Here is a 15,334-nt window from a genome sequence, read left to right on the forward strand (position 1 = left end):
AAATACTCATGTCTGATATTGCCTTCAGGTTCTACCAAATGTGAACTTTGTAAGTTCAAGATTTGTGTCTTTCTTGTTGGTTTTAAACATGCCTGTTTTATCTTAAATGGACATTTCTACTTTTTCTAATGCGACCCCAAAAATTGTTATACAACAAACATGTTGGTTTGTTTTAAAAACCTTTTCTAAATGCACATGTGATTATGCAGGTATTAAAAAGATTGTTAATCAAGAATGTGTGGATTATTGTCTCAACACTCCAACACTTTAGTGGTGCTCTAATTGCTGCTTTCTGTGACAATGGGGGTTATTTTCTAAGGGCAAATCCACTTTGCACTACAAGTGCAGTTTCAAGTGTCAAAGTGTCTTTGCCTTTAGTAAATAACACCCAACAGTGCTTTGTAAGGTTACACAATCGCGCCATTTTCAGGACTCAACACATTTCTGTCAGGGTCAGCTAAAACAAACACAAGCAGTAAATGTCACCAAAGATTTGCTTATTTTTTTTTTTTTTTGAAAAAGGTTTCACACATTGTCTGGCATATTGATAGCCCCCCTACCCGCAAAGAATTCAAGGTATCTTAGCCGGACATCACGGGCACTCAGGGAGGGCAAGCCAGGACGGCCACTTTCAAGCGCCGTCAGGGTTGGTTCATTTTGAATTCCGGCCTTAGGCCCAACTGAGCTAGCATAGTTGGCAGAATAGTTGTGTAGAATACAGCACGCCAGGATAATATGATTCAGTTTATACTCCGCCATATGTATGGGTGTAAGAAATTGGCGGAAGCGGCTGGCCATGATTCCAAACATGTTCTCCACCACTCTTCTGGCTCTGGCCAGCCGGTAATTAAAAACCCTCTGGTCCAGGGTGAGGGTCCTCATCGGGAATGGCCACATAAGATGGTCCCCCAACGCAAAGGCTTCATCCTCAACGAAGACGAATGGGAGTCCTTCCACATTGTCTTCTGGAGGTGGCAAGTCCAAGCTGCCATTCTGGAGACGCCTGTAGAACGCAGTCTGGGTGATGACTCCACCATCAGACATCCGGCCATTCTTCCTCACGTCCACATACAGAAATTCATAAGTAGCCGACACCACCGCCAACATACCAATACTATTGAACCCCTTATAATTATAATAGTACGACCCCGAGTTGGGTGGTGGGACAATGTGGACGTGTTTCCCATCAATTTCCCCTCCGCAGTTAGGAAAGTCCCACCGCTGGGCAAAGTGGGAGGCCACAGTCTGCCATTCCTGTGGCGTGGAAGGAAACTGTGGACTAAAACAAAAAAAAATTAGTCTTTTTGCACATAAACATGTAAAGCAGATTAGACACAAACGTTCTTGGCCAACATCAAGATAACATTTATTTATAGGTATTTTTAAAGACCAAAGTACAAGGTACACCGATCATATTCCCCCTCCCCCCCTCTCATGGGCCATTTCTAACATTATGGGGGGGAACTCTTGCACAGGTATCCCTCTCCACTTCATTGAGAGATGAATTCCTAAATAATGGGTATAACTTTGAACAGCCCCTCCTTAGTTACACTATTGGCAGCCCACTGGACAGGTAAGAAGTGTCATAATACAAAGATATAAATACACACTGTACACATTTGAGCACATTTGGACATTCTGCTTTTACCTATCAAGATAATAATAGGATACAAAAACTTGAAACATTACCATTTGAAAGTATACAGGCAGGCCCTTGCACTACATGCTTTGGGGAATTCATCCATACATCTGACCACAAAAGAGATGGGTATAGTGTGTATGGGTCTGGCAAAGTCAGCAGATAGATGATTGAGGATAGATGGAGAATTGGTATCAGCTGACTTAGCAGTTGGGGGGAGGAAGGGTTCCAAATGATTTGGGGACCCCCCAAAAAAAGCCTCTGGCACTCTGCCTGAATTTAAAGCACAAATAACATTTCAAAACATTTTAGGGGTGTTTGGGGTAAAGCACTACTATGGAGCTGATAAAATACATTGTTAAGTGACTACACGAGGTGAATATAGGGCCGGGAGACCATGCTGGGGAGGTAAGTGAAGGCAAATACGTATGAAGGACAACAAAAATAATTACAAAAATATCAAACATGCATGAGGACAAAGGGGACATTCACAGCATATTCCAATCATGGTAATTAGGGAATTAGGAAAGAAATACAATATATTATCAAACATTAAATACAATAAAATGTGATATTAAAGGATAAAAATCTTACCTTCATATACTCCTTCTGCAGGACCTGAATGATGGCAGAACAGGTCTCTGGGATAATGATCCCCAGAGACTGGGGGGAGATGCCTGTCGAGAACTTCAAGTCCTGCAGACTTCTCCCCATCGCCAAGTACCGCAGGGTGATGACCAGCCTCTGCTCCAGAGTGATGGCTTGCCTCATGCAGGTATCCTGCCTGCTGATATAGGGGGTCAGCAAAGCCAACAAACGGTGAAATACGGGGTCCGTCATCCTGAGAAAGTTCCTGAAATCATCAGGATTATTCTCACGGATCTCACGGAGCAAAGGCATATGACAGAACTGGTCACGCTGAAGCAACCAATTCTTGGTCCATGAACTCCTCCCCACCCTGTTCATGGACTGAACTTGTGTCAAGGTCAGGACCCCAACACCAAGCCCCCGCACAGCACGAACTCTATGAGGAGTACGTATACGCAACATGGCTAGAAAACGGTCGGCTGCTCAGAACGAAGTAACAGAACGCACTGAAGAACAGCAAGGCCTGTGAAGAGCGACCTGAAAAACAGTAACAAACGAACAAGAACAGAATGACAAGAGTCACGCGTCACTTGCTGCACAGATACAAACCCACAAGCAGAAACTGAACAGCAGAAAACGATCTGAAAACCACGAGTCTGAAAAAGTGTGAATCGTCTCTCACCAAACTTTTACTAACACGAGATTAGCAAAAGGAGCCCAAAGGGTGCCGCGCTTGGTTCTGAACTGGCCTTTTCTAGTCTCGTCGTACGTGGTGCACATCACCGCATTCTTGGCGATTGGAAATTCCGACAACTTTGTGCGACCGTGTGTACGCAAAACAAGTTTGAGTCAACATCCGTCGGAAAAAATCCATGGATTTTGTTGTCGGAATGTCCGATCGTGTGTACGGGGCATTATTGCCCCAAATAAAGAGTATAATCCGGGATTGAAATTTGTGTAATTGAGTTCTCAGGATTGAGATAGGGAGAGAACAAAATAAATACAATATCCTAGAAAGAAGGGTCATTTTAATAGAGTTCACCGTCCCAACCATGAAAGACCCCCCTTTCACCCAATCAGAGAGGTCTGCAGGCAATTTTTTATACATGGGCAGGTAGCATTGTAGAGTTGGTCGATACTAGCTGTCAGATTGTAAGAGATCGACTTAGGGTCCCATGTGCATGCAAAATAATTTTTAAGCTGCTCTACCAGGGGTGTGGGGGTAGAAACATTTAATGCCACAGACTTGTTCATATTTACTCTGAGTCCAGATACCCTGCCAAAGTCATGTAGGAGTTTAAATATATTTGGAGTGGAAATAACGGGGAGGTGATGAATAATAGCAGATCATCTGCAAATAGGGCACATTTGTGGACTCGAGAGCCACGGGTAACGCCATGTATGTCCGCATGATTCCTAATTGCAATAACAAGAGTTTCAATTGCAATAGCAAAGATAAAAGGGGATAGGGGACATCCCTGTGTAGTGCCTCTCTGTATTAAAAAAAGGGGTTTGAGTAGTGACCTTGAAGCTTAACTTGAGCTCTAGGGTTTGAGTATAGGGTTTCCAGGATTGGTAGGAAGCTAGGGCCAAACCCCCATCTTTGTAGGACTTTGAATAGATAGGGCGACTCCACTGTGTCAAAAGCTTTTTGTAAGTCCACCGATATCAAGTACCCCTCTTGTTATCAGCTCTTCTGCCTTCCCAGAATGAAGCCAACCTGATCCCTGTAAAATGTAGCAACTTTTGATAGTCTGTTTGCTAGGATTGTGGTCATTATTTTAAGATCATTGTTGATCAGTGATATAGGGCTGTAATTGCAAACCTCAGAGCTATCTTTACCTTGTTTAGGGATAACAGATATATAAGCTAGGTTAGCTTCACTATCTAGGGAGGAGCCCCCCCCAGAGCATTGTAGAACCGTTTTAGGTGAGGGGAGAGAGCGGGGGCAAAGGTTTTGTTATAACATGATGAGAATCCATCTGGGCCTGGAGCAGAGCCCAGCTTGAGGTTCTTAATAACCCCAAGTACTTCCAATTCTGTAATGGGTTTTTCTAGAATGGACATGTGTTCCTGTTTCAATTTAGGCAGAGGAACTTCATCTAGGAACTTAGGAAGTAGATTTGATGGAAAGACGTCACTCGCTATATATAGATTAACATAAAAATCCTGAAATGCGATCATAATCCAACAGGGATTTTGCGTGAGTGTGCCAGTAGAGTCACATATTTTGGGGAACAAGAAAGTTCTAGATTTGGGTGTCAGCCTGGGACCCACCTTATCTTTATGGAGGTAAAAGCGAGCCTTGGACCACCAGAGATTTTTTTCCCCTTGGGTAGTTAGGGCTAAGTTTAAGGAAGTACGCGTCGATTCCAGCAGGGGATAGGGTTCCGTTTGTGGATTTTGGAGAGTTTTAGAAATTCCTGTTCTAACTTGGTTATATCAGCTTGTCTTTCACATTTGAGTTGAGTGGAAATTTAGTTTAATCTTGCCCCATATCACCGCTTTATGAGCTGCCCAGAGTATTTCAAGAGCGACCTCCCCATTATCATTGACTCAAAAGTACACCCCGATGTCTTTGTCTAGTACGTTACATTGGACTGGGTCACTTAGGACCGATTAATTCTGACATCATTGAAATCTACTGTCTGAGTCAAGAGGTGTCGTAGTGTGCAGGACTACCATCGAGTGATCTGACAGTGGGGAGTCTCTGAATTTGATGGCACTGGGGGTAGCAGATGCCGCTAGAAATATGTGATCTATCCTTGCATACATTTGATGAGGAGCAGAAAAATTAGTATAGTCCTTACTTGTAGGATTAATTTCTCTCCAAATATCCACTAACCCGTGGGTGTAAAGAATTTTAGCAATCTTTAAGCTTTGTTTGGGGGGGCAGAGCTGCCTGGATTGACCCTTACCAGTTTTTTCTAGCATTTGATCCAATGCAAATGTTCCTAGAAAGTGTGAGGAAAGCACGTTCAGCATGGAATTGAAAATGTAGTACATATGCATGTTGATATGTAATATTTTGTTAGCAATATTGGCACATTGTTTAGTATTAATAAATGTATTAATTATTTTTTAAATAGCTTTTGGTAGCACCTACATCATTGCACAGAAGTAATTACTCACTGAGGACATCTAGTGGGCTGTAGTGTTTTTTGCACATGCTGAGGACATTTTTTGCAGCAAGTAGTTTATATGCATGTTGATATGTGATATTTGATGGTCACTAAGTAATATTGGCACATTGCACAATGTAATATATTAATATTTGTCATATTTTATTTTTTAGTACTAGCACTTTAAACAGTTTTTTAGAATATTATTTTGTCACTAGTAAACACTAAGTGGACAGTATATTTTTGACACAATATTAATTGATATAGAAAAGCACGCTACATAGGATAGATATCCTATTTTTGTATATTTCAGCAGTGGTATCATACACAGAAGTTAGCGCAATCCACTTTTATATCATAGTATGAGACCAATGTATATTGGGCCCCAGCAATGGACCCAGAGAGGACAATATATCTACCCTCGGGGTCTCTGATTACCTCTGTAGGAGAAAAGGTGGTATTTTTTAGAGAAAAAGATTCCCACCCCTCTGGTTTTATCCTCTGCATTCGCTAAGTAAAATTGGGTATTTTGTGAGAATGAATGAGGGATTATATGATTTGGGAAAATGTGTTACCTGTAACAGGAGTACCTCTATCTGAAGGGGTTTGGAAGTATTTTCGGCATTTCAGTGGGGATTTCAATCCCTGGACATTGTGGATTGCCACTCGAAAAGTGGGTACGTTTCCTTTACCTGGCGTCAGATCAATGGAAAAGGGATATGCATCACTGAGTAGAGTCCTACCTGAATCCAAATATGACTCCCCAGGAACCACTGCAAACCTAGTAAGGCTGGATCGGGGCCTCCAAACAACTTTGAGTTGTAAACCCAAATAGAGTTGAGGTCCAAGAATATCATGGTGTCACGTACCTTATGGTGGAGCCCAGAATGCAGGGAGTGGCCTCTCATATGCCTCTGGCTCAGGAACCCCTGATAGAGGAGACAGGAGCTCAAGAGCGCAGAGGGCCACAAGTGCCTGGCAGGAGGCAGATGTAGGGGCTTATCCGGACCTCTGAAGCAGCTGAAGGGAAGCTGGCAGGTACACTGGAACAGCAGACAGTAAGGAGGTGTTCTGTAGCTTGGCAGGGACACCGGTACAGCAGACTGCAAGGAGATGCACTGGGACTTAACAGGAACACTGGAACAGCTGACTGCAAGGAGAAGCACTGTAGTTTAGCAGGAACTCTGAAGAGCAGACAGTAAGGAGGTGTTCTGTAGCTTGGCAGGAGCACTGGTAAGGTCGGACAGGCCGGGTCAACATTGGCAGGAAGAGCAGGTACCAGACGGTGGCAGGAGAGTAGTCGGGATACAGGCTGGGTCGTCAACAGTCGGGTAGTGATCAAACCGAAGGAAGAGGCAGGAGAGTAGTCAAGACAAGCCCAGGTCGGAGACTGGCAGCAAACAGGAGTAGTCAGGAGCAGCCAGGTAGGCAGGAATCAGGTAGGCAGGTAGCTTGAGTCTCAGGGAAATGCTGTAGATCGGACAGCAAGAAGGCATGATAACAGACTCATTTAAATAGGCCTCTTGGCGGCAAGTGCTGTCACCTGCGCATGCCCGCACCCGCGCACAGTCCGCGCTCGCCCGCTCGCACCGTCGTGCACAGGCGTGTGCCCGTTGACTCCTGACAGGGATTCTGCGCACAGATCTTCCACAAGCAGCAGGATTACCAGGACGTCTTTCATGACATTGCCCCCACCCAAGGGGCAGCCTCTGGATGCCCAACTGGGCATCTTACTTGGATGGGACCTCTTAAAGACAAGAACCAATCTTTTGGCATGGATGTTGGACTCCAGCTCCCAGGAGTTCTCCTCGGGCCCGTACCCCTTCCACTTCACCAGAAACTGGACTTGGTTACGTCTTTTCCTGCAATCCAGGATGGATTCAACCTCAAATTCAACTTCTCCATCGATGATCACAGGTTCAGGGGGAATGACCTTCCGGTTGACAAAGGGCTCAGGAACTTCAGGTTTGAGTAGGGCCACATGAAAGACCGGGTGGATCCGGAATGATTCCGGTAACTTCAGCTCATAAGCCACATTATTAATCTTCCTTACTACTGGGAAGGGACACACGAATTTAGGGCCAAATTTCTTGAAAGGGCATGCCAGTCTTAAATTCAAAGTAGACAGCCAGACCTGGTCCCCGGGCTTGAGATCAAGCTCCCCCCTTCTCTTCTTGTCATATACCTCTTTATTGTAATTCTGAGTCCTTGCCATAGTCTCCTGCAGGAGCTTATTATTTGACGAAGAATTTTAGGGTCTCTTGGACAGCTGGTACCGGTTACTCCGGGAAGTTGTTAGACAGGAACAGAGGATGGAAAACGTAATTTGCAAAGAACGATGATTGCTTCATGGCAGAATGAACAGAATTGTTGCAAGCAAATTTGGCAAGAGGTAGAAGAGGAGCCCAATCATCCTGGGAGAAAGAAAAGCAGCGCAGATACTGCTCCAGCGTCTGATTTGTTCTTTCCGTCTGGCCGTTTGTTTGGGGGTGATAGGCAGAGGAGAAAGGTCAATTTTCAGAGACCCACAAAGTGCCTTCCAGAACTTGGAAGTAAATTGCACCCCCCGATCTGAAGTGATATTTGCAGGGATGCCATGAAGCCTCACTACTTCCTTGATGAATGTCCTAGCAGTCTCAGCAGCAGTAGGTGTGCCCTTCTTTGGTAAAAAGTGAGCCATTTTGGATAATCTATCCACCACTACAAAGATTGTAGTGTAGCCTTCAGAAGATGGCAGCTTGACAATAAAATCCATGGAGATCATCCTCCATGGACTCTGGGACAGGTAGTGGCTTTAACAGGCCCCAAGCCTTTTGACTTGCTACCCTTGTTCTGTATACAGGTGGCACATGCCTCCAGTCCTTGCAATCCTTCCATAATTGCAGCCACCAGAACGTGTGCTGAAGAAGTTCAGAAGTTTTGTGCACATCGAAATGGCCAGCCAGCATGTGATCATGACAGGAGCCAAGGACTGATGCTCACATCTTCTGGGGTACGAAAATCCTGTCCTTATACCATAGAAGATCATCTCTGGTGTGTAGAGTTGTATAAGGTGGAGAAGGGGCGCCATGGAGGCTTGTTTGATTTGTGAAAGCAAATCCCCTTGGAGCAGGAGAAAGATTCCTGAGGACAAGATGGTGTCTGGAGATGAAGCTGCTTCAGGTCCATTGTACATTCGCGACAGAGCGTCAGGCTTGGTGTTCTTCAACCCGGGGCGATAGGTTATGTGGAATGAAAATCTGGTAAAGAAAAGTGCCCACCTGGCCTGTCGTGGTCTTAATTTCTTGGCATTCTTTTAAATATTTCAAATTTTTATGATCTGTATAAACAAGAATTGGATGAGCTGCTCCCTCTAGAAGATATCGCCATTCCTCGAGCGCGGCCTTGATTGCTAACAACTCTTGATCGCCATCATCACAGTTCCTCTCCGCTTCAGATTGTTTGCAAGAGAAAAAAGAGACTGGGTGCAGAAGAGCTCTAGGCCCCTGTCTCTGGGAAAGCACTGCTCCAACTGCTATCTCTGAGGCATCCACCTCCAAAATGTATGGTAAGGTAGAATCAGGGTGCTTTAAGACTGAGGCTGAGACGAACAGATCTTTCAAAGTTGTGAAGGCCACCTGAGCTTCAGTAGACCAATGGAATTTAAGGCCCTGCTTGGTTAACCTCGTAATGGGGGAAATTATGGTGGAAAAACCCTTATTGAACTTTCTGTAGAAATTTGCGAAACCCACAAAACGTTGAATTCCCTTCTTGTCAGTAGGGGCTGGTCAATCCAGAATGGCGGAGACCTTCTGAGGGTGCATTTTAATGCCCTCCACGGAAATAATCAGGCCAAGGAACTGGATGCTCTCTTGTTTGAAGACACATTTTTCAGATTTGGCGTAAAGGCTGTGCAGTCGAAGTTAAAATTCGTGTTTCGTATTAGTGTTCTTTGAAGGGTAAGGTTGAGGAAATTGCGCAGTTACAGAATGCAGTTGATAATAGCAACAATGTTTGTGAGAGGTTACAAAACAGACACTGAGATAGTAAATTTAAAATTGCATGCAGTTACCATTGGGGGAGCTTTGCTTGAGAAATCTAAACGGTGTGATGAATTATCAGAGGAAAATGAGAGATTAAAATTAAGAAATATGGAATTAGAGAAGAGATCTCAGGAATGCAGATATGCATCAAATCTTGGATTCAGCAATCTGCCGCAAAATACAAACATGAACTTTCTATCAAATGAAACAGAACCTCATATTAAATTTGACAATTCATTACCAGCCGCACCCACTGTGACCACCACAGTTTATAATAATAATAATAATAATACAGGTGAAGTTCAGCTTGTAATGAAGCCTTTGAAACCAAAAGAATTAGACGCAATTCTTAAAGAAATAGGAATGATTCCCTGCCATGATTTAAACAGATTTTTAAAATGGTTTTGTGACGTGCAGCAGGTCAGAGATATGTACAATCTCAAACTACTGTATCTGACTTAGAAAGAGTTTTGCAACATTCTTTAGGAAGTAGTCTTTGGATGAGAATTAAACAGATCTGTATTCAGCCTCTTAGAACAAGGGACATATTACTGGAATTATGTGTTTTGTATGGTGTATGTTCTGATGTTACTATTCATGGGGAGATCCAACAAATGCAAAATGAATCTCCATATGAATTGTCACACAGGATAGCAACTATTATGGAATTATTGGTTGGTAATATTCTTGCATTTGAGCGTGGTGCTTGATACATATGAGTATGTTTCTAGATGCTTTGCATGAAGATATCAAACAAAATATTTTATTAGTTACCCCAAATCCTCATGATTTAAAAGACATATTGTTGAGAGCAGACCATTTATGGAGAAAGTCAAATGAGCAAGCTGTCAAAATTGATTTAGCCACATTGTTTAGGACAAATAATGAACATAAAGATCAGAAGATAATATCCTATGATAACACCCAGAGAGGAGACACCGGGTCAAATATAGGTGATATTAATATGAAAAAGGGAGCTGACCAAAATAATAATAAGAAAAGGTCCAAGACTTGGATACCGTTTCCTCAGTTAAAACAGAAATATGACCACCTGAAGATTGAGTATGACAAGATGAGAGGGGAACGTGATAAATTATTAGAAGGGGGTACAGGATGTCATACATGGAGATGTACATTCTTCAGATCTGTTTTTGAATGCAGATGACACTTCTCTAGCAGTGGGGGTGAATTCGCTTCAAACTGTAAACCTGTAAATAGTGCTTTGTTTTAACTTCAAACAACATTTAAGGACCTTGCTAATGAGTTTTTGTTGGAGAGTTTTACCTTTCAGATATTTGTCCAGAGATGCTCGTTTGCATGTGAATAGCAGAAGCACTAGAAGTAGCTGACATTGCTGGCTAGTGGGGGAGAAATGCTGAATAGACAATATATCACTATTCAAGGAATTATAAAGAAATCATGGACTCTCAATATTCATCAAGCAATGGACCCTTTTTTTGAACATTCAAAAAAAAAAATTTTTTTTTAATCCAGGTCACGGCACCAATGTAGTGATATGAAGTATATATTGGGTAAATAATTAATTTAGTAGTTATTATAATGATGATGTAAGTACTCTTCCACAGCAACTCACTTCTTCCAGAGAGATGCACTTTATTGACTTCCAACACAGAACAAGGTCCAAAGTCCACAGATGACAAAAAATCCGACAGAGGAAATATAATTTAGAGTTCCATGTTCCTAGATCTGCGCCTTCATAGTCATACACAGACAGAACTATACTGACTAAATGCCAGCTTGAATGTCCTCTCTGAAATACTTGTCCACTAGGAGGGAGTTTCTGCTATGTCAACCCAAAATACTCTTTGATCTTATTGTTACTCCCTCAAGTCTAATTACCATCAATAAATACTTCTTCTATGGTCCTTTAAACAATGTACCCTTTGAGGTTCAATTAGGTTTACAGACCATACCTCACACACCTAGGTAGACTTGCATAAGATCAACACATCAAAGGGTCTTCAGCTGTCCCCTTGATATGTTAAATTTCAGTTGACTTGGACAATTCAACTGAATTTCTGGTCAACATGGCACTCCAATACAACATACATAAATTGGCTAACATATTACAACAGTTCGTACAAAATGTCAAGGTTCTCCACAGTACAGGCAAAGGTTACCAGCCCGACGGCGTTGGCACTCTTCTGGAGTCAGTGAAGGGTGTAAACAGCCCAACTGCATCGGTTCCGGGGTGTCTGAGGCAGCAGTGGCCTGAGCTGGGGAGGCAGAGTGGGGAGAACTAGGCACACGGGGCAACATCCAGACAGGACGAGAAGAGCCAGAGGATCGCTCCGTACGTCGTTCTCTCAGACGTTTGTCTATTTGAATGGACAGCTCAATGAGGGTCTCTGGGATGCCCACTCGGGCTACTTCATCTTTTAAAGAATCCAAAAGGCCCATATGGAACTGGTACCGTAAGGCAGCATTATTCCAATTCGTGTCGGAACTCCAATGTCTAAATTCCGACATGCAGTCCTCCACAGGTCTGTGGCCTTGCTGCAAGGTGTGCAAAGCTGCCTCCGCAGTAACGGTTAGTTGTGGATCCTCAGAGTAATGACATGGCCTGAAAGAAAGTGTTTAAAGTATCAAGCGAGGCATCCTTCTCCAGGAGACAATGAGCCCAGGACTGGGGTTCGCCTGACAACAGAGAAATGACGAATCCCACCTTGGTGGCTTCCAGAGAGAAAGTCCTCGGCTGTAGGGCAAAAAAAAGTTCACATGAATTACGGAATGTCCTGAATTTACTCTGGTTGCCTGAGAATCTTTAAGGCGTGGGGACCCTGGACTCTGGCAGCATCATCACCACTGAGGGTGCAACAGAAGTCCCGGAAGCAGAAGGTGTGGATGAGGAGAGGGCTTGGATACGACCCTCCAGTTGAGTATAGCCCTCTTGTAGGTGCTTTACTGCCTGAGTAAGTCCAGCAAGGTGGCGGCAGAGCTCGTCCATGGGAGAAGCTCCCTGCGTGGGCTTGTACATGGCTGTCCGGTACTGTCGCATACCTGGCGGTGGAGCCCAGAATGCAGGGAACGGCCTCTCGTATGCCTCTGGCTCGGGAACCCCTGATAGAGGAGACAGGAGCTCAAGAGCGCAGAGGGCCACAAGTGCCTGGCAGGTGGCAGATGTAGGGGCTGATCCGGACCTCTGAAGCAGCTGAAGGGAAGCTGGCAGGTACACTGGAATGGCAGGCAGCGAGGAGGTGTTCTGTAGTTCGGCAGGAACAGTGGCACAGCAGACTGCAAGGAGATGCACTGGAACTTGACAGGAACACTGGAACAGCTGACTGCAAGGAGGAGCACTGTATCTTGGCAGGAACCCTGGAACAGCAGACAGTAAGGAGGTGTTCTGTAGCTCAGCAGGAGCACTGGCAAGGTCGGACAGGCCGGGTCAACACTGGCGGGCAGAGCAGGTACCAGACTGTGGCAGGAGAGTAGTCGGGATACAGGCCGGGTTGGCAACAGTCGGGCATCGATCAAACCATAGGAAGAGGCAGGAGTGTAGTCAAGACAAGCTGGGGTCTGAGACTGGCGCACAAACAGGAGTAGTCAGGAGCAGGCCAGGTAGACAGGAATCAGGTAGGCAGGTAGCTGAGGTCTCAGGGAAAGACAGCAAGAAGGCATGATAACAGACTCCCTTAAATAGGCCTTTTGGCACCAATTGCTGTCACACTGCACGTCTGCGTGCGCCCGTGCGCACCCGCTCGCACTGTCACACACACGCATGCGCCTGTTCACGCCAGCGCGCACCCATTGACTCCTCTGACAGGGATTCTGCGCACAGATCTTCCACAAGTAGCAGGATTACCAGGACATCTTTCATGACACATGGTGAAAGAACACCACAGGTCTCCTCATGACCTGAGAGAGAGGGATAGTTATGTTTACCCCTCAGTATCAGGAGGTAATAAGAAAGTTCTGCCTAGTGGCAGACTAACTACCACCACTACGTGGGACAATGTCAACACACAGAGGCAGAGGGAGGCGCACTACATCCACTCCTGCATCCCCAGCTGCCTGTTTAACTATAGAGAAGGAAGGGGTTCTGCCTCACAGGACAGATTATTTCTATAGGTATAGAATGAAACATCTCTTCCACTCCCAGAGGATATCCAAAGCTCAGGAGCATTCAGGTAGAAGTCAGGGTACCACAAGTGGGAACCTCCCACCCCCTCACCCCGAACTCTCCTAACCAGGAGCCTCTCAGCAACCAACTACAGCCCTGCACACCGAGTAAGCATTGGGCTTTTTGCACAAAATTGAACAACAATTTAAGAAAAGGAAAACCAGTCTAACTTTTGAACTTAATGGTAAACCAAACAGAACTGGGACATGACCCCTCAGTGGGAATCAGTTTGTCCTCAGGGGATCTATGTCCTGCTGGATCAACCAACCAGCGACCAACTACAGCCCTGCACACCGAGTAAGCATTGGGCTTTTTGCACAAAATTGAATAACAATTTAAGAGAAGGAAAACCAGTCTAACTTTGAAACTTATAAGAGAATACAGTGCAGCGCAATAAAATTAAATAAAATTTTTAAAATAAAGAAAACAGCAGTCCAAATCTTCATCTAATTAGATGGAAAAGACAGCCCTGTCAGTTGGATAAAAAGGAGCCTTCTAAGGTGCAATGATGTACATGGAAAACAAGGAAACGGCGATTGCAGCCCCTCCACCACAGACACTCAAGCCTCTCACCTTAAGGACCCGACCTGTAAAAGGTCACTCAGTATTTGACCCACACCTGGGGTAACGATCGCTATTGGATCCAGCCGATGGTTTGCAGTATTTATTTAGCAGATAAAAAGTTTTACTTACAAGTAAAGCACTCAGGCCGAGTGTTGGCACACAAGCATGTAATGTGTATGGTTTCAAACCAGAAAGATGGCCGCGGTTGACGTCAGACGTAGATCCCCCCATACGCACTACATCCTGTGGGGGGGGGACATCGTCAGCGTGGGGTCGGAGATACGTCATCTACCTGCTCATATTTATATGTTAACATCAAGACCGCCCCTTAATAGAAAAGGAACACTCCCAGGACAAGCCGCGCAGCCGCAAATGGTAAATTACCAGACTTCAAGCCTGGGGGAGCCGATCTGACCGGAATGTCATTATGAAAACAAAAATAAAAAATATAAATAAATATAACTAAAAATAAGGAAACCCCTGTCTCACACTCTGGGTATGGGAACCAGAACTATCAGTAGTCTCATTAATAGACAACCTAAAAACGGGGACAACAGAGTTTCCAAATTTTAAAGGGGAAAAACACACCCCTAAGTAATTAAATGTTAAAAAAGGACTCTGCTCATATGCAAAAAAATCACTATCAGCAAATGCAGTTCAAAAAACATCTGACATCATCCACGACCATCCTCCTGGCATACAGATAAAAACAAAATAAAAACATTATACAGAATACACTTCATTTTATAAAAATACACCCCAAAAAATGAAAATTACAAAAAATTAAAAATGTATCTATTTCAAATAAAACAATTGAGATCAAACTCAACGTTCAAACCAGCAGGTGTTAAAACCTTTGTCTCAAATATCAAAAAAGACTTGCACTGACTCAACTGTCAAATAAAGTTGCCTCCTCGCCAGTGTTTAGCGACTTTTTCAATTCCCCAAAATGTTAAATATTTTGGGTCACACTGGTGGCATGTTTTAAAGTGTCTAGAAACGCTATGTGTTGTGAGGCCTTTTTTAATATTATTTATATGCTCACCTACTCGCACATGTAGGGCCCTAGGAGGTCCAATGTATTGCAGGCCACAGTCGCATTCAAGCATATAAACTACACCTACTGTGGTGCAAGTAATAAGGTCCTTTATTCGGTATTGTTTTTTTTAGTGACAGATGAGTTGAAAACCTTTCGTTTTTATAAATTGTATCTGGCATTTTTGCAAGTCGCACATCTGCTGTACGCATAAAAAAACAG

Source organism: Aquarana catesbeiana, linkage group LG07 (assembly GCF_042186555.1).
Source record: "Aquarana catesbeiana isolate 2022-GZ linkage group LG07, ASM4218655v1, whole genome shotgun sequence".
NCBI lineage: Eukaryota > Metazoa > Chordata > Amphibia > Anura > Ranidae > Aquarana > Aquarana catesbeiana.